This window comes from Lepidothrix coronata, unplaced genomic scaffold (genome assembly GCF_001604755.1).
Source record: "Lepidothrix coronata isolate B3197 unplaced genomic scaffold, Lepidothrix_coronata-1.0 Scaffold103, whole genome shotgun sequence".
NCBI classification, from domain to species: domain Eukaryota; kingdom Metazoa; phylum Chordata; class Aves; order Passeriformes; family Pipridae; genus Lepidothrix; species Lepidothrix coronata.
This window is the reverse complement of record NW_016690283.1, coordinates 1,738,865-1,764,215: the sequence shown is the minus strand read 5'-3', so window position 1 is coordinate 1,764,215 and position 25,351 is coordinate 1,738,865. Positions and strand designations below refer to the sequence as shown.

The 25,351-nt window shown below is 42.2% G+C and overlaps 1 protein-coding gene across 1 annotated transcript in view; it reads right to left on the bottom strand.

Annotated features, from left to right (window-relative positions):
- GLI2 (GLI family zinc finger 2) overlaps positions 1–4,905 on the bottom strand; it is a 190,831-nt gene extending 185,926 nt beyond the window's left edge. Inside the window, exon 1 of the mRNA XM_017823590.1 lies at positions 4,825–4,905. The gene's annotated coding sequence lies outside the window, so the exon portion shown is untranslated. The remainder of the gene's footprint in view (positions 1–4,824) is intronic.
- Positions 4,906–25,351: the final 20,446 nt, after the last annotated feature.

Below are 25,351 nucleotides of genomic sequence, written 5' to 3'. Positions count from 1 at the left end.
AAAATTCAATCTAGTGGCTAATGAATAAAAAGTTCCTTTTATTTCTCAGTTGTTTTTGGTTCATTAAATTTTCCACAGATTTGCAGAGAAGAAAACGTGATCAATAAACCTTGACAAAAGTGAACATGTGAAAAAAGCGAGAGAAAGGCACAGGAAGATAAAAGTGATATCCCGATCACAGATTTCAGAGGCAGATGACCAGAGCTCTGGGCTGCTGAATAATCTGAATAGACCATCATTTCTTTACAGCCTTTTACTTTCTTTTCCCTGACTGTTGGAACTCTTCATTCAATACAATAGTAAATGCACTAAAACTTTTTTTCTTATGCTAATGGTTGAAATCGGGCGCTCACAGTTAAAACACACTTCCCACCAACTTGTTTTCTTTAAAAAAAAAAAAATTAACCTATTCAAGTTAAACTAAAATGTCAAAGACAGCTTAAGGCTTACTCTCACCATTCCTTAAAATTAATGGTTTTCTCCCCAGCAGATACAAAAAGAAAAGACTTGAATAAGGATAAAGCTGCTAGACTCTTTTCATATGAAAAAGAACACTTAGAAAGTAAAAAGAAATACATCCAGTACAAAGATCCTGGTACCTACAATTCTAATTTATATTGTTTCCTCTTAGAATATTTATAATTGCAGAAAGGTGACAGCCCGATCGCAAATAATTGTGAAACGATGAGAAAAGATTCACCACTGACTAATATATTTGGGCAGTTGTGCCCATGACAGTATCAGAAACGCTTCCACTCATTACAATGGGAGCCCAAGGGAGCCTATTTTCATTTTTTTTCTAATTTGGGTGTCCATTTCCAGGCACCAAGGCCTCTTTTTTCTGTGGTACTCAATATTCACAAATCCCAAACAATTTTCACAGCTCTAAACTTCTGAATTAAAGGACAACTTTCCTGCTCCCTTCATGCAACACATTTCAGCTTTAGTGTATTTGGGTTTATTTTGTTTACAGGAAGTTAAAGGGTATGGGGTGTGGTTTTACAGTAGTGAAGCATGAATGAAGCAAAGTTCTGTGGCCTCTCCTGGACTGTACACATCTAACATGTACTCACTCCCAACTGGAACTGGTCTGTAGAAAATTAGATCTGATTACCCACTCCACTCACTTGTTCAACAAGGGAAACCTGCAATTTTGCCTCTTGAACTATCAAGATTACCATGAAAGATCCAATGGGAATTACTTCTACATCAAACACCAGTTTGCCATATATGGCATCTGCTGTAAACACAGGTCGAGAACTGGGCATATTGCATGCATACACACAAATGTACGTACATATGCATAGATAGGCACAGGCAATCATGTACTGCTAACACAACATCTTCTTGCCCGTCACTCATACCAGGATTCATTCTTTGTTATTTTTATTTAGTGTTGTTTTAATTAATTCCCAAATACCTCCCGTTGTTTTGGTTTTCTTTAAAAGGGTCCTGGCAACAGAGCTGAAGCAAACCCTAAATACCACTTAATGCTTTGTGGCAAGTTGTCCAAATGTGCAACTGTTTAAAATATTTACCCAGGTATATAAGGGGGTTGTGCAGCTCTTGAACAATGCCCTGGAATCTTTCCCATCAGTAAAAAAGAGGACAAAAAGCAGAGACCGCTTAACCTCAATGCCTTAGCAGCAAGTGAGAAGTGCAAATATCGCATTTCTATAAAGCCCTGGAAGCTTCATAGAAATAGAGTGGCAACTAATTAGTTTGATGCTATAGTCACATCTAATGTTCCTAAGTAGCTTCTTTGAAAAAACTCACTGCCTTGAAATCCTTGGCCAGATTATTAAGTGGAGGCTTTGTGATGGGGCAATAGATAGGTGTTTGCTGCACAAATATATACAGATTTTGGTGACTGCTTACTGAATCCACTGCCTTCACTAATCTGCACTGGAAACTTCACTATGAACAGAGCACTTCTCAGAGTACAAAAGCATGAAGTATCTGTGTACCTTTCAGACTACAGGGCAAACAACTGGCTTACAGTAGGCCACTGAAAACAGGGGGAGGCAGTTAACCAAGTGTCCTCCGTACTGAGAAGCAGAAAATGAGGATAATGCAGTTTCTATTAGGTCAGATGCTCTACCATATCCTTAAATAAAAAAGATGGGGCCAGAGGACTGGAAAACTCACTAGAAAAATTCAAACTCTCTCAATAGTAATAAAGTTTCGGGATCATGAAAAATGTATTTTCAAGTCATTCAACGCTGCAGCGATCACATAACTCTTTCCATATACAGCTGATCACATAGAGAGCCTGTACAGCTTCTATACAACTGTGCTACTGAAAGGGAACTTGTGGTATAAACCTGTAAGATCATCAGAATAGCAGAAAGTATAGTCAAAAATGGTTCTTTGACATAAAAGTTTAAACTGGTTTTCAAAACAATGACAAAAATCCTGGTCATTATATATAAGCAGCCAAAAGGCTCTCTTTTCTAAATGTGACTTCAGTGTTCAGTGTGACATTTGGGAACGCAGGCTGCTACGCATTGGATATCTGAGGTCAAGTTCTGCTCTCTTTTATCCAAGTATAACCTGGAGCAGCTTCAGTGAAATGATGCTAGATTTATACTGACATATGCATCTAGTTCAAATTCTTCAATGGCTCTAATTTTCTTTAATTGAATGACCTAACACAAATAGTATTTGTCCATCTGTATACATCCTCTTTGACACACTGAAAAAAAAAAGAAAAGACATTGAAAGGAAGTTGGAAACAGTCCTCGATATCTGTTTTCCTTTGAAGAACAGCAGTTGCATTTCTGGGCACTTCAAAGTCACATACTTTAAGCAATAACATTCAAGATCAAGTGAATCTTACCTCACCTTGCTTTTAAGATCAGCTCTTTCACAAACACACACCAGAGACTAGATATACACATACTCATAGATTAACAAGTTCATCTTCAGTGAATCAGGCACTTTTCAGTGCTACAGACAGGTCACGCTTTCAATCAAATGACAAATTTCCAAGAGTTGTTTACAGTGGAAAAGCCATAATGAATTTCATTCACTTCTTAAAAGTTGTCAGTTTTGCAATAACATTCAATATGACATTTTCATTGCAATTCAAAGTTTGACAGGTGTCAACATTTCCTCAAGTTCCAGCCAAAATACAAATTACCATATCCGCCCATCAGAAAAGTTGAACCAAACCAATTCACCAACTGTAGTTCATGTATGCAGCAATTCTGTATTTCGAATAGCCCAGGAACATAAATAATTGTTTAATTATTTAGCAGGATCCTCTTTTCCAGGTGAATGTAGTTTATTTTCTAGTGAAGTATATTAGGTTTAGAACAAAAAAACAAAAAAGAAGCCAAAAAAACCCTCAACCTCCCCCCCAAAAAACCTTGAAATCTCAAAAGCTTTTCTTAAAGCAAGGCAGCTAGAACAAACAGATCAAATCAGCAGGTCTTGTAACAAATCAGTCTATCCCACTTCTGTGTATTTTGAATTTCATGGCTTATTTGCTTTACTTTTTTGGCATCAACTCCACAGTGCAATGCCAATACAATATTTGTTTAAATGCCGTTTTATGCACATGCTAGTCAAACGCTTACTTTCAAATTCTTGTACATCCCAAGAGCCTCAGTTGCAAAATAATAAAAAAAAAAATTTAGAAAAGAAAGTGAAGGGGATTGGCAGGGGGTGGACAAGTTTTTACAACTAGTCCCTCTACCTGTGGCTCTAAAAATATAAGCACGATGCGCCAATAAAATGCTAATTTCTATACGCACAAAGTTTTCCAGCACCTGAAGCAGTACGAGAAGCGAGGGTTCTGCCCTAGGCAGACACAAGTTTCGCTGGCTCAGCCGGCGGTGCCCCCCCACCCCCACCAGGACATTTGCTCACTCGGGACACGCACCGGGAGGCCGAGCCCGGTGCCCTCCCGTGTCCCGGGCCCGCGCAGGGGACATCGCTGCGCGCACCGCAACCGCGCCGAAGCCCCGGCCCGGGAAGTTTTGAAGCCCAGGTTAACTAGATGAATAAATAAATAAATAAATAAATAGCCCGTAAACAACGGAAAAGCCGGCAGCAGGACCACCGATAAATCATCCTAAACCTTCGCGCGGGAAAAGTCAGGTTTCCCAGGAAATGATGGCAATCACTTGAGGCAGAAAAGGCATCTAGATGAGCCCATCTCCCTCCCCTCCTCCCTGATTGTTTTAAAGCCACCGAGTCCAGAGGAAAAACTCTCAACTCTCTAAGTCCTTAATAGGATTGGAGTCCGGGTCTCTCCAAGCCGCTCCTCATCACGCAGGGATCAAGTTGCAGCAGAGAATTTTTTAAATTCCTCAGCAAATATACTTGTCGAAAGATTGCCCCTCCCGGGGGGGAATGACAAGAAGGAGAGAGGGTAACTTAATTTTTCTTTTTTTTTTTTTAAAAAAGGCAAACTCACTGCTGGCTTTGGGGAGCCCTGCTGTCCTCCGGGACCCAGGGCAAGGTGGTCCCGGCAGCGGCCCGCGGCTGGGACTGTCACCGCAGCCCCCGGGAAAAACAATGGCCATGGAGGCACACTCCCAGAGGGGTCTGGACGGGGAAAGGGGGGCGCACACCGGACACACGCGCGGCCGCATCCTCCCCGCTCACCTGCGAGATGGGGGGGGAATACACGGGACGGGCCCCCCTCGGGCACCCGCTGCGAGGAGAGACCCTCACCAAATTTGTAGCCCCCCTCACCGTCCCCCCTCTGGCCCCCCCTCCCGCGCAAGGCAGCTCCGACAAAAGCGGTAGAAGAGAGGGGAAAAAAAAAAAAGAATAAAAAGCACAATGAAAAGACACAATAAGCAGCAACTTTACCCGAAAAGCGGAGCAGCAAGTTTTCAGCAGGCGAGCGGTTGCCGCGGAGCAGCGCTGCTCCTCCGGACCCCCATCATAAACTTGGGGGAGGGGGGCGTGGGAGGGACCTTCCCTCCGTCCTTCCCTTTTGTGCCTCTCCCCCCCGGGCTCCGCTCTGCTCCTCGCCAAAAGCTGCCGCGGATGCCGGCGGCGGCGGCGTTTTCTCCGCTGCTGCCGCGGAGAAGCTCCGCGGAGGCGGGCGGGGAGGGAGGGCTGGGGAGGGCCGGGGGCGGTGTGGAGAGGTGCGGGGCGCTGCGGGGCGGCTCCTACAGCCCATCAGCCCGGGCCGCCCGCGGGACACGGTGCGCACACGTATACGTACTTTATATATATATACATATATATACACACACATGCATACACACGGGATGAAGTTGAGCAGCCTGCAGGAAGACGCTGGAGCGCTTTCAAGCCCTGACATAAGAGGACAACTGGCTGCAGGGTCTGTTTTCCCCCCTGCCCTTTAAGAAAAAAAGGGGAAATCTAAGCCTTCCCATCCTTTAGGCGCGGGAGCAGCTCACCGCTCCGGATTCTCTCTCTCTCTCTCCTCCCCCCAGCCTCTTTCATCCCGGATCGCCCCCTCGCTTCGGCGAACCGCACCATTTTGGGTGTGGGGCTTTCTGGCGGGCGCGGTGGGATCCGCTCCGCCGCCCCGGCCCCGCCGTTCCACCCGGGAGCGGGCCGGCAGCCGACAGCCCCTCCGCACTCCGCTCAGCTGGAGCGCATCTGCAGCGAACCCACACAAATCCCCCTTCCTCGGGGAAAGCCGCCCTCTTCCTCCCCGAACAGCAGAAGTTCGGCCTGTGCGGATTCGCCCGCGCAGAGGCGGGGATGGAGCTGGGGGTGGTTTTCGTCCAACTTTGGTGGTTATTTTCCTTTTTCCCCGGGAGTTTGCGCGACTTTTCAAGCCCCCGCCCCGGCAGGGCTGGGGGCAGCAGAGCTCCGCGGAACATCCTCGTACCGCGGCCATATCCCTGCGGGAGCCAGCGCCCGCACACGGGCGGCTTTACCCGCCAGGAACATCTTTGGGGGGAAAGCATTCATTAAAGACTGTTCCCAAAACACGATAAGCGACCTCACCGGAGCACGATAATGTAGATTAATCCTCGTGGTTTGGGACCGAGGCTACGAGGAGGGGAACAAGAATCTCCAAGAAATGCCCCGCTCCCACCCCAAGTAGTTTTGTTTTTGCACTGATCTGGTGCATTAACAGTAGCACCAATGAGAAACGCAGCATTTTGAACTTGGGCTTCGGCCAAGCTGGGCTTGTTTTTCGATTTGTTTTGGTTTCTTTGACTATGGAATTTAACAAAAGTTTAAAACACAACCAGATGTTGTTGGGAAGGGTCACCGCGCTGTACCCCAGAGCAAGCTCAAACTCGCCGTATCATCAGGGTATCTGACTCCGGCAGGATTATGGCCAGTACCATGGCAACCGCATGCCACATCAGCCCCCAGCTTCACTTTCAGTCCCTTGGGCAGTGTTAACATTTGCCAGTGGATTTGCCCGACACGCAGCCCAGGTCCGGGCAAGTGGAAGATGAGCATAAACCACTCAGAAACCTTTCTCTTCTAGCCTCTGCAAAGCAACCTGGCTGGACCACTCCATACTAAAATTTTAATCCTAAAACCTGCTACCAATTTGTCTGAAAATTTGCACACGTTCTTTTTTCCTTTTTTTTGGATGGCATTAGAAGGCTGACATTTGAGGGTGACAACTAGCTCCTCACGCACCCTCAAATCCCATTTATTCCATTCAGATAGCTTGGGGAGGACTGCGACGCAACAAGTTGTTTTGCTGACCACCAACACTGGAATGTTTTTTTGGTCAAAGTCTAGCATTACTGTGCACCCACTCTCTCATCCAAAAAAATCCCTTTTCCTCTCCATGGCACACATGCACTCCGTGCTGGCACAGCAGCACAACCTTACCCCATGGAAGTGGATAATTCTGTGCTGAGAGGAATTTCATTGCACCTACTACTGACCATGCAAAGGAAAGGGGGCTTTGGTTACCAAAAGTAGGAACAAAACAAGTCTTTGATCTCCAAAAACACAAAGCCTGCTTTTATTCCCAGGTTACTTTACTGGGGAAAGATGACCTGGCAGCTTGGGAGATGGGTTAGAATAAGAGGTTTATGGATGGATCAAAAAGAGAAGCTGGCAAAAAATTAACACTAGATATGTTCTAAATTCCTGCTGCACAGTTACAAACACATGTACAATCCAGACTGTTGGCTAAGAACATATTTAAAATCAAAAGAAGGAAGCATTAAAGGATCAACTCAGAGTTAGGTGAAGAAGGACAGTTTTCCCTTCTAGAATTCACACATGTCAATCCTTTAGAAGATGGAGATTTTTAAGCCTGAATGGAAACTCCTCCTTTTTGTCTGAAGGATGACGGCTGGTGACGGCTGGAGTTTTTTAAAAACTTTGAGTTGGCTTTTACATTATCTGCCTGCTGTAGCTCATCTATCCTTCCCTCTCCTGCTCTGCTCATTGAACTGCCCTCTCTTAATCTTCCATAGGTGTCTGAGATTAAATAGACGACAGAATGACTGACATTTGGTATACATAAAAGAACCAAAATATGAACAAGGGGTCAAAGTGCAAATCTTCCCTCTGGTCTTCCCTCCTGCTCTTGTACAACTTGATAGGGATGAAACCAAGTAGGGATATAAAGATATATGACAACGTGCACTGACTATACCTTGTAGTAGCATGAACATGGGGATATAGAAGATACATTCCAAAATGTGCAGGACTAAGGAAAGAGGGTTTTTTAATCACAATTTTAGAAAAAAAGCTCTCACAATGATAAAAGAGTGACATATCACCAGGTCCAGGATTGCTAGATCCAGGTCTGGGATCTGTCCCACTTCTGTTAGGTCAATGGAAAAAATCTGGAAGTTAGACTAGCCTCAAAAGGCACAAATGTGGCTGTTAAAATGTTTTATACAGTTCTGAAAGAGAGCTGTAATTTTTTATTAAAGTGCGTCTTTAAAGAAAATTGTTGAAAAACCAATGGGGGATGCTCCATTCTGTTCTGTTCATGTCTATAGGATTTATTTCTATAAATCTTCATAGATCCTTATGATAAATTAAAAGGCCCATTTGAATATTCCAAAGGATACTCACAGGTAAAAGCTACCAGAAAAAAAAAATCACATTTAAATATGTTTCTCTTTTTGAATGTAGAAAATAATTACATGTGGGATGATCACTAGGAGATAGAGGCCTAAAACCATGTTTCACGCAACTCATATCTTTATGATGTCTGGTTTAAGTCCAAGTGGGAAGTAACACATGAGCAGTTCTGCCCTGATTTAAACAGCTGTACCAGCCCTGGGGTCAATGAAGTTGCACTGAACCTGAATGCAACTTGTATCTATTGAATATAATTAATCACAATGATATTTAATGAATTAATAATGTCATGTGCAATGCTGGCTCAGAATTTTACTAGGAGAATGGGAAAGATTTTTTGGCACAGTACATTACCTTCTTTTTTTTAAAGTCGCCCTGTTACCTGAGGGAAATCGTAACTGTGGGTAGACAGTGAGACAATACTCATGGGGATGATATGCAGCTCTGATTCCTATCTCCCTCCATGTATGTGTTGTTTCTTGTTTAAAGCTTCAGTGTTAAGTTTCTCAAGGCAGGTGCCATCTTCCTGCATTCTACATTTTGATTAAACCTTATTTTATTTTTCCTCTCTCCAAAGAGTAACTTCAATGCTAATTTCCTGATAGTTGCTGTGTTTTTTTGTTTTGTTTTTTTTTTGGTTGTTGTTGCACTGGAAGGATCCATTCTTGCCAGGTTTAATCTATATTGGATCATGAATATTTAGTTAATACCATAAACTCCTCAAAGGTTTTTCCATTATTACAAAAGAATATTTCCATGCTACATCAGCAAAAGAGGCAGTACTCTAATTTACTGCAAAACTGGCCTGGAAACCTGCCTCTCATTTCAGAGAGCATGCAAGATCTTATTCAACTTTAAACACAAATTGAAATGCCCTGCTAAAACAAGACCTTATACACACAACTACATACACTGAAATTACTGCTCGTAAAATGATAAGCAAACCATTTGAACGGGCATTCGCCATGAACTAAGGATATACATGCCATCCATTACCTGTCTTAGCAGAAGGACAGAAGCTTCTTCAAAATGCACAGAGCCCGTCATGTCTGCACAGTTTTCAGGAAGTGTCACACTTGTGGCTACTCTTGCCAGACCCAGTCTGATGTTGGACGGTCAGAGGTCCCTTCTCCCACTCAGGTCTGAAACAGAAAACACAGTTTGCTCTAAGAGTAGCAACTCCAAGCTCAAACACCCAAATTACAGAAAGTTCAATGTGAAAAGCTCGGAGATGTGTTATGTCTCTTACAGTGTTCCCAGTTGTAGAAAAGCAGCAGTACATCATGCTTATGTGGAGAAAGGAAAACAAATGACACTGCAGAAGCATTGCTCTTTGGCATGGATGTGAAAACAAAATGTGCAGCTTCTGAGGGATGGTCTTTTCTCATGAGACTTTGCAGTTTCCAATTCTTTATTTTTCTTCTCCCTGCCCTTCTAACTGCAGCCCCCTCTGCCAGCCAGGAGATAGGCCACAGGGCTCTGCTTGCCTGGGAGTTTGAAAAAGGAGGGCTCCTTCTGGGTTTCATCTGTCCCCAGCAAAATGCTTGATTTGATGAGGAGGTAGATAACAGTTTTCTTGCCCAGGGTAGATTTGGTTACTCGAAGTCTGTTGTCTCCTTAGAGGGAGGAGAAGGGAGCAAGGAGTGGGATGCACATAATACTAACTGGGATACCTGTAAGTGGCATTGTGTGAAGAACTGCAAACAACTGGAGCTGGCAACATACAGAAAGCAAAACTCGGCCATTGATATGAAGTTAATGAGATTTGTTGGAAGCTATGTTTATATTTCATGAGGGAAAACTAAGGAGAAGACTTTTCATTCTACTCCAGGAAGAGAAAATTTGTTAGGTTTTGCAGAAAAATAGAAATCCCTGTCAGTACAAAGAGTATAATCTGGTGCTGCACACATTATACTACATTACATGTACACACTGTGTATCAGTGTATATATACTGATGGGTTATTTGCACTGATTTGCACTGATGTCAGACTGCTGAAATATTATGTGTTGTGGCCAGTGACTTTAGTAAAAGTTTCTGCTTTCCCCCAGCCAAAAAACTTTATGTATTTAACCTTTATAATTCTATAAGTATTAATTAGGATTTCTAATGCTTATCTCATCCAAGGCCAGATAAAGAATCCCTGGTAAAGCTGGAAAGGAAATCCCAATTCATAGACCCAAATTCAGTCTACTAGATAATACTGTCTCATGAAGAAATCCTTTGTCAGAGCTTCTTTCTTCTGCCCTGATTTAAGGGTATATAAATCATTCAAAACCATCTCACCTTATTTACTTTTGTAAATCACTTTTCTAAGTCTTTTGGAGGAATTACAAATCTTCTAGATGGCATTTCAGCAAAAGCATGAACTGTTGTGCTAGTCCTAGTTTTAGGAGGCTGTAAAGGAATAAAAGGATTAGAAATAAAATATGACCATATCATTCACATCTCAGAGTTGTTGTGTACCGAGGGCCCCTTTCTCAAGATAACATCTCCAAGGGTTGCAGAACAATAGTCAAAGTTTCAGAAAGGGCTCCTATTTTTCAGTATTCAAATTTTAAGAGATTGTCTGCCTTCTTTGAAAATGAGATGTCTGTGAGTTATCTCGAATAAGGCATCCAAAATACACATCCTTTACTGTAAATCTTGACTAACATCTTGTAGTGATGAGCAAAGAATGTGGACACAGGTGTATGAAACTGCTGCCTGAACAGCATGAAGTGTCTGAAAACTCTATCAAGCCAATGTGAATATCCATTACATTTGTTGAATAAATGAGTGACACCAACATCTGGGTTAGAAGGACCCCAAATCCCTAAATAACAGCCCTCCTATGTACTGCCCGCAAAGGTCCAGCAGAGTTTTGCTGAAGAGACAAGTAACGTTTGCAATCATACCTAATATATTTCAAATTGGTTATATTGTTTATAGATTGCTTATGTCAAAACTGGTGAATTCTCCCGTGTGCTTTAGGATTTATGCATTCTAGTTCTTTGAAAGGTTTGTTCTTATTTGTTGCTACCTGCAAAAATATATATCTTGGCCCCAATTCACAGTGGAACAATGTTAGGTCATTATTCCTTGAATTGTTAGGCTGTAAAGAAGCAATTTCTCACTAACCTGTGACACAGGAAATTGTGATTCTGATATCAGGTCATTGCCGGAGTTCCTTTTACAACAATCTGTTTTTCTGTCAGCAAATGACATTTATGTATTATTTCTAGAAAGTGTAGGCTTCAGTATATTTGTATGTATACATTCAATATTTCTCTTCTGCCTCTTATTCTGCATAGCCCAGACTTTTAATATATGATTCAGTGGATAAATAAATATATTTTGATTGATAGTGCAAATACCTGGCAGCTGAAACTAGTGCTACCTCAAAGTGCTTCTCAGAATAGTTGAGTTTCCTGCTTTTGTTTTCACTGAGATTCCTTTCATAAAGCATTGCAATGAATGATTAATGCTTGGATACCCCTTTTCTCTAGATTCGCTGCTGAACTTAATGTTTTACTTAGTGCTCTGCATGAAGGGAACACAAACCAAACTGCCACCGTGGCAAGATTCTACACCCTATTTAATTGGGTTTGGTGCTAGGAACCACTACAATCACTGGTGAGCTTCAGAACTTCCTCTTATGAGAAGAGAATAAATATATTTTACCAGTATAATGCAGGCTAATGCAGTTGTTTTATTCTGCTCATTTGAAATTGGGTAACATGTAAAACATTTGACAGATGACAGTGTGCATATGTTTTACCAATAAAAATGCATATTGACTACACAAGAAGTGGTTTACTAGCAGAATATGTTTTACATATACTTAGGGAACTGATGCTATAAAGTTACACATCCACAGAGACAAAAGTTATTTCCATTGAAATGCACACAGCATCAAACCTTTGCACATAACTAAAGCACTTCTCTCTCTCCCTGCAATTGGTTTTTAGGATAATATGCACAGATAGGTAGTTCTATAATACTGATATAATTTCTTTCTTCCAGAATGATCCCAAACATTTCCAAAACAGAGCCTAAATCCTGCTGGCTGTACACACAGGAGGTGATCTGTGCATGTCTCATGGACTAAGCAAATGTGATAGAGTCCTCAGTGGTAGGTAATAGATGTACTAGGTCACATAGCCATGCACAGCATAAACGTGCAACTTCTGTACATTAGAATCACACTGCAATATTAAGTGTCTTTATCTTAAGTGCAGTAGCTATTTAACAATCCAAGACAATTTAGGTCTGTTAATAACTTTATAGAACAATGGCATCAACAGAAGGTGACTAGCAAGGACCATATAAACTTTCACCAAAAGTCTGAAATTAATTTCTACCACCTCCTAACCATTCACTCATTTCAATCCATTGTTTCTGATGCATGGATTCAAATAAAGTTTTCCAAAACAGAATGACAATTACAACATTTATACTAACAAACAAACCAAGACCAAATAAATTCCATCCTTAATGACTTCCAAAATTTGGAGTGAACAAATCCTACAAAATATACTGTAGTAGCAGTCTTACACGCAAGGAGAATAGAGATTATGCTACTAATGTGTAGTTTATTAATCCTTGATTTCCTCAGAATCAGCAATCAAATAATTATTTAGCATCGAACATGGAGAAAAAAAATCCCATTATATTATGTTGATATAAAAATGAGGAGTAAATCTGGTTCTTTGGTAATATGACCTCTTAATAGGACAATTAATCTTCTATCATCACTGCAGAATTCTCAATTCCAGCTGTCAGAGCTGATATGATACAACCTAAATACTAAATGTAACATGGTAAGAATGACAGAAAAATATGGGCACCAGGCTGAGAATCTAATCTACTGCTCTTGGCTTCTTATGTATCAATGCAGAGGGAGAGACTTGTGCACAAACCATGTCAGAGCATGTAAGTCAGCCTGTTGTTGTGAATCCCTCTTTGGAGAGCTGTGCTTTCCCCCAGCCACCCAGGCAGCCCCAAGGGGAGCTGAGCTTACCCCAGCCAGGTGTTTATGGTATGAACACCTCCATACTGACCATGCAGATTGTAATCAATGCAAAGAACAACATTCCTCTCTTCAAAGATCATCTGGAGATGTTAACAACCACTCAATACAGCCCAGTAGTCCTGATTTATGAATACGTTCCAAATATCAGAAAGAATACTGTTTAAAGTCCTTCTGTCATTTGGTTGCAGCATCCCTAAGCAACATTAGTGTCCCCCAGAACTGGTCTGGTAACTCATGGGATCCTGGTGCAGCTCAACAGTTTGCTGAATCCTGAGACTTCTCTCAACACCGCTCCCATAACTTGCCTGAAAACCACAGTGTTCTGAAATGAACACACTTAACCCAGCAAACATTTTCTTACACCACTAAATTACATTTTCCCCTTCTGACCACACAAGAATAAACCATGGTAAAAGTAATCAGGTACACCCGGAAGGATTGCCCTTGCCCGGCCTTTTCCTAGGCTTTCACAGAGTGTCACAGTTGCAATCTGAAGTGTGTGACACCCTTGAAGACCATGACAAGAGAGTGAGTCCACAAAGTATTACAGCACAACACTTTCCACTAGCCTGGGTTGGGTCCCTCACCCCCCCAGGGGTGTTATGCACAGACCATCTCTGGTTCTTTCCAAATGCTCTCTGGCTAATGCCCATTTTCTCCAGCTTTTCTTAAGAGTTAACTGCTCAGGACAAAGTGATTTAATTAGGTTCTGGATGAATCCAGAGAAAAACACAAAGCAAACACAGTAAAAAGCTAGAGCTAATGTAACCTGAGACAGCGCATACCCTGTAGTCAAAAGGTAGAAAGCTCAAACTGTGTTGTAGGAGAATAACTCAATCAAGGAGTGACGCAGGCAGAACCACGAGAAAGCCCACAATAAACAAAACTTGCAGTTCAGAAGACCACAGTGAGCCCTGGGTCTTGCAAGGGTAGAGTCCCTGAGGAAATGGGCCATCCTAGATACAACATCCTGGGAGCGAAGAGCTCCAGCCACAAGTGTGATTCAGGGATTGCACAATTTGCAACTGAACTGCTGAGCTGTGGTCTCCTTCCCACAACCACCTTCGAAAAGAGTTCCTGCAAGCTGCAAACACTCAGCTGGAGACAGCTGAGCAGAAGGTACAGCAGAGGCTCAGAGCATTGATGTTTGATTTTCTCTGGTGATTGTCACTGGAATCACTGAATAGTAAGTAGGAGAGGGGCTCACAGGCTTCTAGTGCAGGTGCCAACAATACAGTCACAGAAATCAAAGAGCAGCTTTGAACAACTCTAATTAACACTGTTAACAGTTCAGCAAGGGGAATTCAGCCTCCTGAAGTACAGCCAGCAAAGTGGAACGGTTTAGTGACATTCAGGAGGTCTGCATGATGCTGTGTGGACTTTTACTGCAGAACATCTGGAAGAGGGGCTGGAAAGTAGTTACATATATATTTTTAAATCCATTTCCCTAGATTTGAATCAGCAATCACATTTTTTTGACCGTTTCAGTCTCCTGAAAGGGTACACCAATTTTTGTTCCTACAAAAAAGGTTTGTAAGATCTTTTAGAAACAAAGCAGTCAGAGGCCCCTCCTTGCACTTCATCTAAAGGATGTCCAAGCAAACACTGCCTTCTCACGTCATGCTGGGGCATCGTTCTCAGTGCTGAAACAGCGGGAGGATTGCCTCCAGCTGAGTCACCAAGCCTACTTCCTGCAGCTCCTCTGTGGTCCTTGAGGTATCCAACTCCAGAGCAGCACTGACCTTGTCTCACCTCAGAGGGTTTTTGAGAGCCCAGCACAAAGATATTTCCATGTGGGCTATTCTCTGAGGGGCTCCTTCATTCATGATAAGCTTCATGGTTCCACTGCAATGGGTAAAGGGTTATGAAGAGAAGGAAGCACAGTAGGTATCTCCCTGGTATGGAAATCCCATGTATAAAGATGATTTTACAGCACCCAGCACAGACACAGTTAAGCAGCAGCTCAGTTGTGGTGCAGTGCATAGGAAGAGTACAAAACCCACAAGAGGCAGATCTGATGGAGTGAGCTATGGGGATGCTCTCAGATAAGCAGCAGGAAAATCCTCTGAAGCTTTCCATCCTGTGTTCTCTGTATATACTACATCTGCTCCAGAACGATGAAAAACTATTTTAGGCACATTTTATAGAGTTTTTAAAAATGTTATTGGGACTATATTTTGTATCCCTTTGCCAGTAAAGCCAGATGACTGCACCATGGGCTAGATCTCCAGATGGTTTAAATCACGGGTCTTGCTCTAATTTGCTCCAGCAAAGGATCTGGCCCCATGAGTCTAACTACACGAGGTAGATGGAGCTATAAAGAATGTGCCAAATGAGCTAAAATAGCTTTTCTAAAAATAAATACCACAACAGAACTTCCAGTGCTACACATAGGCATTAGTTCTGTCAAAATAGGGTTGCCAATCCCAGGCATTCAAAAATCATGAGTTGGACATAAGATTGGCTTTAAACAAACCCACAAGATTAAAAAGAAAAAAAGCAAACAGTAATATCTATGTATCTCTTTTGGTTTGCACTCTTGAGCTTTTTGAGTCTTCAGGACAAACATTGGTCATCTTTTAAAGCTTGCTTTGTTTTTTTTTTTCTTCTTTATTCTTTCCCCCCCCTTGGAAGCAGCAGGGTTAGAAACTTGCTGCTAAGAAAAGAATGTTAAAAAAAGAGAGAGAGAGAAAGATTCTCATGTAATTGCCTGACTCCAGAAACTAAGCTTTTAAGAAGAATATCATGAGACTCATGATAAAATCATGAGAGTTGGCAACACTATTAGTGAGCTGGAAATGATATAAAGCTCCCACTTCTGCAGTCTATGAAGTATTGGACTTTTAGTTACAGGCTTTTTATGCACAGAAAACCTGTCACTGCCATATAACTGGGCTTTTCATTGCCACAGGTCTTCAGATTTCCATTAGATCAATTCACATGGTTTCCAGGGACCTTCTGTTTGCGTGTAGTCAAAAAATATTTGGCAACAAAAGACCTGCAGCAAATTGCAGATGGACACAAATGGGAATGGGCTTTAAGTAGGCTGGGAGCCTGAAGGAGTGGCTACATCTGGGGGAAATGAAGTATTTCCACACGGCTGTATTTGCTGGACTTGTACAGTTCTCTGAAGAGCCAAACCTTCCCCCAGGGATGGATCAGCAAATCCACTTTTTACATTGACAAACTAGTAGGATCCCGAGGCAGGGAAAGAACAAACAAACCCAGAGAATTGCTTTGGCAACTTGACATCTACAAAATGCGTGGAAAAGATTACCATGTAAGAGGTAAGAAAGCTCCCTGCAGCATGGGGCACCAGGATTGTCCTAATTATTGCGTCCAATCAGCGTTAATGCATCACAAGAGCAGTAATTCAAATTAGATGTGTGAAGAAGTGAGATCACCACCTTTCAGGATATGACCAGTTCCAGGCATCATTCCTCCCCAAAAAAAGAAGTTGGTTGACCTTTTTGTGTCACAGTACAACGGGTCGGTCCATCTGTAACAGGCTCCAATTAACTCTGTGAGATGTCAAGGTCCTTACCTAGGTCACAGGAAAGCGGAAGATTGCTCCATGCCTTGGAAAACCTATTAGGAAGCATTGATCCTCTCAAATGAAAGTTTGAAAGACTTGCGCTAAAGTTAGGAAAACAGATACAGATAGGTGTGAGTACATCACACCTCTCTGGGACTGTTAGAAGGCCCCCACTGCTGAAGCAACAGCACATGACAAAGCTAACACATCCAGAAGAGTAATTTGCTATTAGCCTTTGTATGTAAAGCTCACACATGCTTCTTTAGAAGTGAAATTTCAGGTGCCAGTGGCTACTTTGTGGCTAATGGAGCTCAAATCGCCATCAGTGTTTGAGCTGGGCATGAGAAATCTGTGCTGCGGTTTTAGATGGAGAGACCTTGACACTTAAACAGCTCACCCACTTCCTCAGCACAGACTGCAGAGCCAGGACAGCACTATAGCAGACTTAGTTACTGGTGAGAGGGAAGCCACCAGGACCAACTCTGATCAATCTTGCAACAAAGTAAAGCAGGAAAAGTCCATTAAACACAGTGAATGACACTAGCACAAGCCCATCCCCTGTAGAATTTCTTAACGTTATAAATCAAAAAAATCCAGAGAAAACCTGGGCCCAACTGAAGTGTCCTGTGACTCAAGGTCATCTTTCCACGTGTCTGTAATAATTTATGGGTTTGAGTGAAACAAGAAAAATCTGGCAGTTATAGCATAGTTTGCTTTGACTTGTGAAGCCTGAACTGGAACTGGAGAACCTCATGCAAGCACAGGAGCATCAGGACTGCAGAATTTACTGCTTGGACTGTTTGAAGTTGTAGACCTGCTCTAGTGAGGGGAACTCTCCACTTGCAAGGGAGAAGGGCACTGAAAAACTCTGGAATATGAAACCTGGAGAGCTACCAGCTTATAGAAAGTAGGTTCAATTCCTTTAGCATTCAAAGAGAAAAAGTATTTTTTTGTTTTGTAGTGCTGGACTTTTTGAGATGCCCTGTGTCCAGAAATCCCAAAGAGCCAAAACACACATATCCTAGGTCTGTACAAGAATGGTTTGGCCAACACACTCCTTCCTGAGGAGCCCTGGATTAGCTGTGTAGGTCGTGAGGAACTGCACAGTGCACGCATCTGTTGTATGCACATAATCTCTCAGGAACCATGCGTCCTGCTGTAGGGATACTGAAATGTGAGACTGATGTCAGGTAGGAACTATAAATAAATAAACGAACTTGTTAAATTCTAAACAAATTGTTGAAGAGTGCATCACCATATCTATTCCTCTTACAGTGTTTTCTCTGTACATGAAACAGTTCAACTGCAAAGCTGGCAAGTAGACGATGCTCAATTAACGGATCAGAATGAGGATTTCAACTATGACAATCTGCCATCTAGTGGGAAAGTTAAAATCGCACCTTAACCAGGCACTGAGAGGGCTAAAAAAAAAATCTTTCCAAACCTAGGGAGAGTGGATGGCCTGTTTAGGAAAGTAGGAGATGCACAGGCAAAGCTCTCCATGGATAAATAACCCTCGGTTGGCATTTTAATCTCCCAAGGGCAGTGGGTCTGGCCATAAATGTATAACATGTATATATAACATGTATTTATACCTTATATGATGTTCATAACATTACTTATGAGTGTGTCTGCTCTTGTGTATTTACAATACAACTAGCCAGAACTTTGTTAGAAGTCACTATGCAGTATGCCATTGACTTGATAACTGAGCACGGCCTAAGTTAACTTCTAGCTACCCAACAACAAAATTTCACAGAACCAAGGGATGCTACACATGTTTTCAGAGCAGTTCCTAAGATGTATATGCAGAGCTAAGTTTCCTCACAGGATTCTGTATCATTCTGCTGCCAGCAGCTAAGTGCTGCTGACCAGTGCTTACAGAGACCCGGGCACATGTTGCTAACTTCTTTCCTAATAGTGAAGTATCCCCACCACTTCCACACACCCCCTACCATATTTTGGCATGCAGAATGGCAGGAACCTGGTGTACAACATGTTGGTGATTAGCATCCTGGGGAACATACCACCATTTTGAAGCACAGGAAATCTAATTCCCAGGATACCCCTGAAGAGAGCAACTTTTTTGGGTGGGAGACACCACTGTAGCTGTGGAAGATACTACTTTTGGAGGGAGTTGCTTAGGAGGGACAATCCATAAGGGTCAGCACTTCCAAAGAAGTGTCCAGCTTTTTCTTTATGGTAAGCATATTTGTAGAAGTTTAATGGTAACAGTGGTTGTTTGCAGTGGACCATCATGTGCATTTCTGGCATCTTTGGAATTGCCTTTCAGCTGCTGATGGAGGGCTTTTTTTTTTTTTTCCCGACTCTGGAAAAAAAAAGAGGTACCACCAAATCACTTCTCAGTTCTCTTACACATCACCAACCAGGTAATTCCCTCCACTGTGGCCAGGGTATTCAGAAGGGAGCCCAGTGTCTGACTTTAGGTCTAGTCAGATCTGGTTAGTTTGTTTGCTACTATTGGTTTTATACAGATGTGCAATCCCAAGCCATGGGAAAATGTTTCTTTAATGTCTGGCTCTTGTTTATTTGTTCTCTACAGGACACAAAAAGACTTTTCTTAGAATGAAGCTTCAGTCATTAGTTTACATGAAAATATAATTGTTCTAGGTCCAACTCTGCCACCTCGTGGTAGATATTAAAAGGTACTGTTTAACCTTTCATAATTCTGGTGATAACTATATATACTGGATATAAAATATGTTTGGTAAAGAGCCATAAGCTTGTACCAGCCTTCCAGTAACTGAAGGAGGCCTACAAGAAAGATGTAGAGCAACTTTTTACAAGGTCGTGGAGCAACAGAATGAGGGGGAATGGTGTTAAACTGAAACAGGAAATTTATAGATTAAATATAGGGAAGGAATTATTCATGCTGAGGGTAGTGAGACACCAGAACAGGTTTCCCAGAGAAGTTGTGGATGCCTATCCCTGGATATGTTCAAGGCCAGGTTGGATGGGGCCCTGAGCAACTGATTTAGTGGAAGGTGTCTCTGTCCATGGCATGGGAGCTGGAACTTCCATCCCAAATCATTCTATGATTCTACCGTTGTAAAGTATTTATAGTAAATACTCTTTTCTGCATCACTAGGAATGCCTCCATGCTTCAGTGAGATAGGTTAAAAAGTGAATTACCTCTGAAGCTGTTTGCTTTACATTTTGCCTTGGATAATGAAAGGCTGACATTTGTTTCACATTTGCGAGGATCTGGCTTGTAGTCAGATTCACTTCCCAGTTCTCATGCAAAAGTCCCATGCTGCAGTGTTTGGATTATAAACAGGGGAGCATTTAAACTCAGGCAATTACTTTTCCTCCTCACTGAGGTCTAGGTAGGAGCCAAGTTTTGAACAAAGCAATTCATTAAATTATATGCAAAAATTATTATAAAGCAAAGAACCATTTAAACCTTTTGGAAAACAGATATTTGCACAGTGCCAAGAGTCAACTCAAAGTAGTATCCTCTATGAAACCCGTTACCTAGCCTGTCTCCCACACTGGGAACAGACACTTCAGAGGAAGGAGGAAGAAACCCTGCTTTCAAAGACTGACTCATCTTGGTCTTTTTCTTTTTCCCTGTACAGCCAGGAGTTGGCAAGCCATGGAAAACAAACACCTTGTTTTCACTGTGAGTTGCAGTCACACCTAGTGTAGCAACATGAACTTCTGTTCACCCTGTCTCACCATTCAGATGTCAAGTGAAATGAAATCTCTTGAAATGACATCTTGACTTATTCAGTATCTGAAGAAGCCTCAGCTTGGTCTCCCCCCCATCTGATAAAGGATTGAAGTGCTAATGCTCTGTGTGTCAAATGAAACCACTGTAGACTAGCAGGGAGCTGAGCTCCAGACACAGACCTGAACATCTCCATGCCATATTGAGCTTGGGTGAGCCTCCAATTCCCACATCCACAACATCCAGAGGGATTCAGGAGACCACCACCTTGTCAACCTTCATCTTCATCCTCTCTGCCCAGTGCTCAGATATCACTAATGCACTTGTCCCAGCTAATTTCGTTAGGACACCTTCAATGTTGGTGTGCATATCCTTTTCAAATGTTGTGAGGCACTGGATTTGGAGCTTTGGTTTGAAGCCACATCAAATTGTATCAACCTTTTGACTATGCAAACATAAATGGAAAGTTCTAGTTCGACCCTTCCCGTTCCTTTCCTTTTTCTCACCTTTCCATTCTTTTACTACAATAATTTATGCATCTAGAACTGCAAAGTCATGAACGAACCAGTAGACAAGATAAGGTGTCACAAAGATCTTGCAAATTAGTGCCTTACATCCAGTCAACCTCATCTCCTACTTCCCAGTCACATCAAATTGTGAACTTTGTCCTTCCGTTTTCCTACCTGCTGCAGCAACTTGTATCCTGCGGCACCTTGGAGGAGGCCAAACTTGGCAGCTGAAGAAGCCAGATGTCAGGATCTACAAAGACAGTTTTCAGCAGTGGCAGCTGCTTGTCAGATCACATTCCCCTGAAGGCTTGTGTTTGGCTCTGATGGTGTATCTGTTGGTGGCCATGGCTGGTCTTCCTGAAAGTCATATGTGGAATCAGCTCCCAGTGGGAAACTCAAGTTTCTTCTCCTGAAAGGCAGTCTCTACTGATTTGCAGTTCTGGGAAAATGTTCTTTCTTTTTTCTCATGTTCTCAGAAATAGTTTATGTTCAGTTTGTATAAAACTGAATTATTAAGAAAGGCAATTTTTCCATAAATTTTGAAGAACTTTCCTCTTAAAAGGAGAATGAAACCCCCTTTATTTTTGTATTTTCAAATGTTAATTTCCATAATAAAAGTATGTACATTCTTATCTATAAAAGTTTTTATCCATGGTTAGGAATTGACTTTGGGATATTTATGATGGGCATTGATTTCATTTGAAGCAGAGGAAACTGAGACAGATCCTTTTGAACCTAAACACTCCATAAGCACTTAAAAGAGTCTTTGGTTATGAGATTACCTTGCAAACACAATGATCAAACAAGGCTTCAGAATGACACATTAGCAAAGTCAGCATTTACCCACAGATTGAAAATATTTGAGACAATCTCTGTCACAAAGTAAACAGGGAGACCTGTGTCATTAAATGAGACTTCACCTTGAACTGTGAGTCAGGCAAACACCATGTCTGTCTTCAACTACTCTTCCTCCTTTTCCTCTGGGCAGGTCTATCAGAAGATGGCATTTTCTACTGCTGCTGGCACTGCTCTTGCTGTGTGGGTATCGGCTTGGCGGCTGGTCACAAACCTGGGATTCAGGGTTTTGGCTGCTATTGCCTGTAAAAGGAGGATAGCACACTCACAAAGCAAGCATAGTGTTGATGAAATCCTTAACCACAGTGGTGCTAAGGGCCCTGTAAATATCCAGTTTGATGGCTTATAAGAACAAATGCCATGAATTGAGAGGAACACTAACCGTATTCCTGTTCCATGTTCTACCAGGGAAGGATGCCAGGTCCTGCTCCCAGTCCTTGTGGCTGTCACACCTCAAGGGAGCACTGTTACCAGCCTCAGCAATTCCTAAGGAATTGTATGCTACAGTGCACATCTGAATGTCTAAGTCATCTTTCTGTCAATCATACCCTCTCTCTGTCTCAGACCCTTCTTTGAACAGTGAATTACATAAAAAATATGTGATGTAAAGACATTTAATTTCAGATTTGAAATTTATCCTCCTTGAAGCTTACAAAGTGTTCCTCTTCAGGATTTGAGGATACAAGGCACAGAGCATACCTTGCTAAATTTCCATTTGCTTAGGTCAGACTCTTCTTCTCCTGGGAAGTTTTAACTTCTCTTTCTGCCTCTCTCTGCCCTTGTCAGAATTTTTGGAATTTCTGTCAGATGCCATTGCTCACTGAAAATACCACTGGTGCTGAATGTGAGGCAGCATACAGGCTCTTAATAAGGATCCTGTAGGTCAAATACATGCAGATTACTAAAGTTTAATCTGGATAATTTTGCTAGATTAAGAGAAATTTCACAATTGTTATGGTTACTTAAGGAGCCAATATCTGACCCATCAGGACCTGCCTCATTCAGTCCCCTGATAGCGTAACTCTATGTACAGCCAAAAACTTTCTTTTTCACATTTCGACATCATTCTCCTACCTTCCCTAAGCAAAAAGTTTTCTGAAATAGCCTCAGTTGAGTTAGCTGTGATGATGTGAACTGTGCTGTACAGCTCAGACCAGCTGATCGAGACATCACTTTTGTGTATTAGCTTTACAGCTACTGTGAACAGCAGCTTAATGATCACCACGAAAGCTTTGTGGATGAGTTATTGTAATTACATTAAACAAGAGACATGCGGAAGCCCTGGCATGCAAAGAGGAGTCTCAGAGGTGCCCTGCTGCCTGCTCATGATGACAATCACAGCGGCTGCGGGGGGCTGGAGGCTATCTAGCACCAGGCTCCTGGCATGGATCCCACAGGAACCTTTGCTTTGACTCCAGAGAAGAAGTCATACACCATCAGCATTGCAAAAGCTGCAGGATCTCCTCCCCTGTCTCTCAGGGGTACTGTCTCACTGGTGGTGGTATCTGTATGGGATCGGATGAGACTTATTGATCCATAGCACATGGACATAGTTAAGGAATCCAGATGATTCCTTCTCGTTTCCTCCAGGCCAAAGGGATGTTCACCCACGGTTTATGTCCTACCTGCAAGGCAAATGAGCTGTATTGCTGGTTAACAGCTCTGTTCTCTTTAAATCAGTGCTGCTGTCATCAGGACAGATAGTTACAATTTTTTTCTTATGTCAGGGCATCGGCATAGAATTGTAGGGTTTTTCCTGCCTGTGTTGCACTTTTGCTACACATAACTGGTGACTGCCTTGGAGACCCAGGCAGGGACAGCCCCAGACCAGGCAGTAGATGGCACCAATGTACAGCAGTTACAGCATGCACAAAAACAGTCATAAGAAAAAAAATATCCACACTACTCTTTCTGTTTCCAGCCCTTCTGGATTAGCTCAAAAATATCTTTTCTAATGATCATTTCTCCATAGTAAAACCTAGATGCCTGCACCCTCAGGTGTAAGCACAGTTAAGACTCTCTCTGATCAGTTTTTCTCTTTTTTACTTCAATTAATCATTCTAAAAAATCAGCACAAGAGTTAGGAAGCAGGATCTCCTCATTTCTGCTTCATGCCTGTAGAGGATTACTAACATCCTATATTCCTCTCTTCCCAACTGCTAAATCTGGTTCATAGTCAGGGTATCCATGCATAGACCAAAATTTCGAGCTGACAACCAGATTTGAGTGTGAAGGGAACTTCTTTGGGAGGGGTGTTGTTGGATTCCACTCCCTCTCTGTACCCTGGTCTATAATCTGCTTCCCAGGACCCATCGGTGAGTTCTCTCCAATGGAGGTATTTGGCTATCACATGGACCTTGGATGACAGCAAGAACGTCTCTGTCTTGTTTTTATCCTGCAACATGTTATAGTTTCAACTTCACACCCTTTACTCCTGCTCTTTAGTTTCTTACAATATTTTATGGCCTGTGATGTAGATTTCTATACAGGAGAAAGAGGGACATATAAACCTTTAAAACCTTGATGTATGTTAACGTGGTTGCCTGGGATTGTTGAGGTCTGTCCAATTGCTTCTTAGTCTTAATTTCTTGGTGCACTGGAGATTGCCTTGCACTTTGCTTACCTCAAGTACTCATAACTCAAGTCTAGATCTGCAACAGGATGAGGATACTCTTGTCTTCCTGGCTTTAACACAAGGCAATAGAGTCCACGGCACTGTCCTAAATACCTCTTGAGTAATTATGACAGTGCCATTTGCCATCTTTGCTCCCCTCCCACCCCTCACCTTCTGTAGTCATTCAAGGTTCAAATCCAGGCTACCAAAACTAAGCATCTCCCAGCTCTGTAATGCCCACATTAGGCAGACTCTTTGTATTTACAAAGAGGTTCCACCTGAGACCTGCAGAGTCACAGTTACTCCAGAGAGAGAAAGAGCAAAACCTCTAGAGTTGCAAGAGGCTATTCTGACTACCATATATTTTAAAGTATTTCAAAGCATTATTTCTATAGAACAGATCATTTTTGTGAAACTTTAAAATAGTGATAAAAAACCCACAAGAAAACCTGGCAAGCTGTCACTGTCCTCCTACAGCTTTTAGCCAGCTCTTCTTTTTGATAAACTCATTATTGGCCCTATATAATTCTCATATTCCCAGCAATTGTTCAGTTTTGTCTGCCCCCTTCTCTCCTACTCTAATTCCACTCACAAAAGAGTTTGTTTCAAGGAACTTAAAGTTTTAAGAATAAGTTTTAGCTATGGTGTTGTGTCCACCTGAGTTTATTAGAAGGTGAGATCCCTTTGCTTAACTGAGTCAGAATAACCTTATTTTGAATAACATTAAGGTACTTGAGGGGAATCTCTTTGGCTCAGGAAGACAAATCATAAAAGACTTAAATTCTCAGTGGCCTGTCCAATAGTTCTGAAAATCCTGCTCTGTGGGGATTACCAATGGTCCAGTAGGCACTACAGAGAAATTTAGGAGACAGTGACTCTCTAGAAGCACTGATTTCTATTCTGTCCTTGTCAGAATTGCTTAAATCTCTGCAGTCTCCTTTCCTCATCTCCCCTTCCCTTGCCAGGGTGCAGTTACGAAACCAGAAGTAAACAGTCAGATATTTGCTCTGTGTTAATAAAATCACATATAGGTTCCTTCATCCCCAGTTCTAAAGACAATAAAGTAAAATATTTGTGAAGAATTAAAATACGCTTTGTTCTGAAACAACCTTGAAACCCAAAG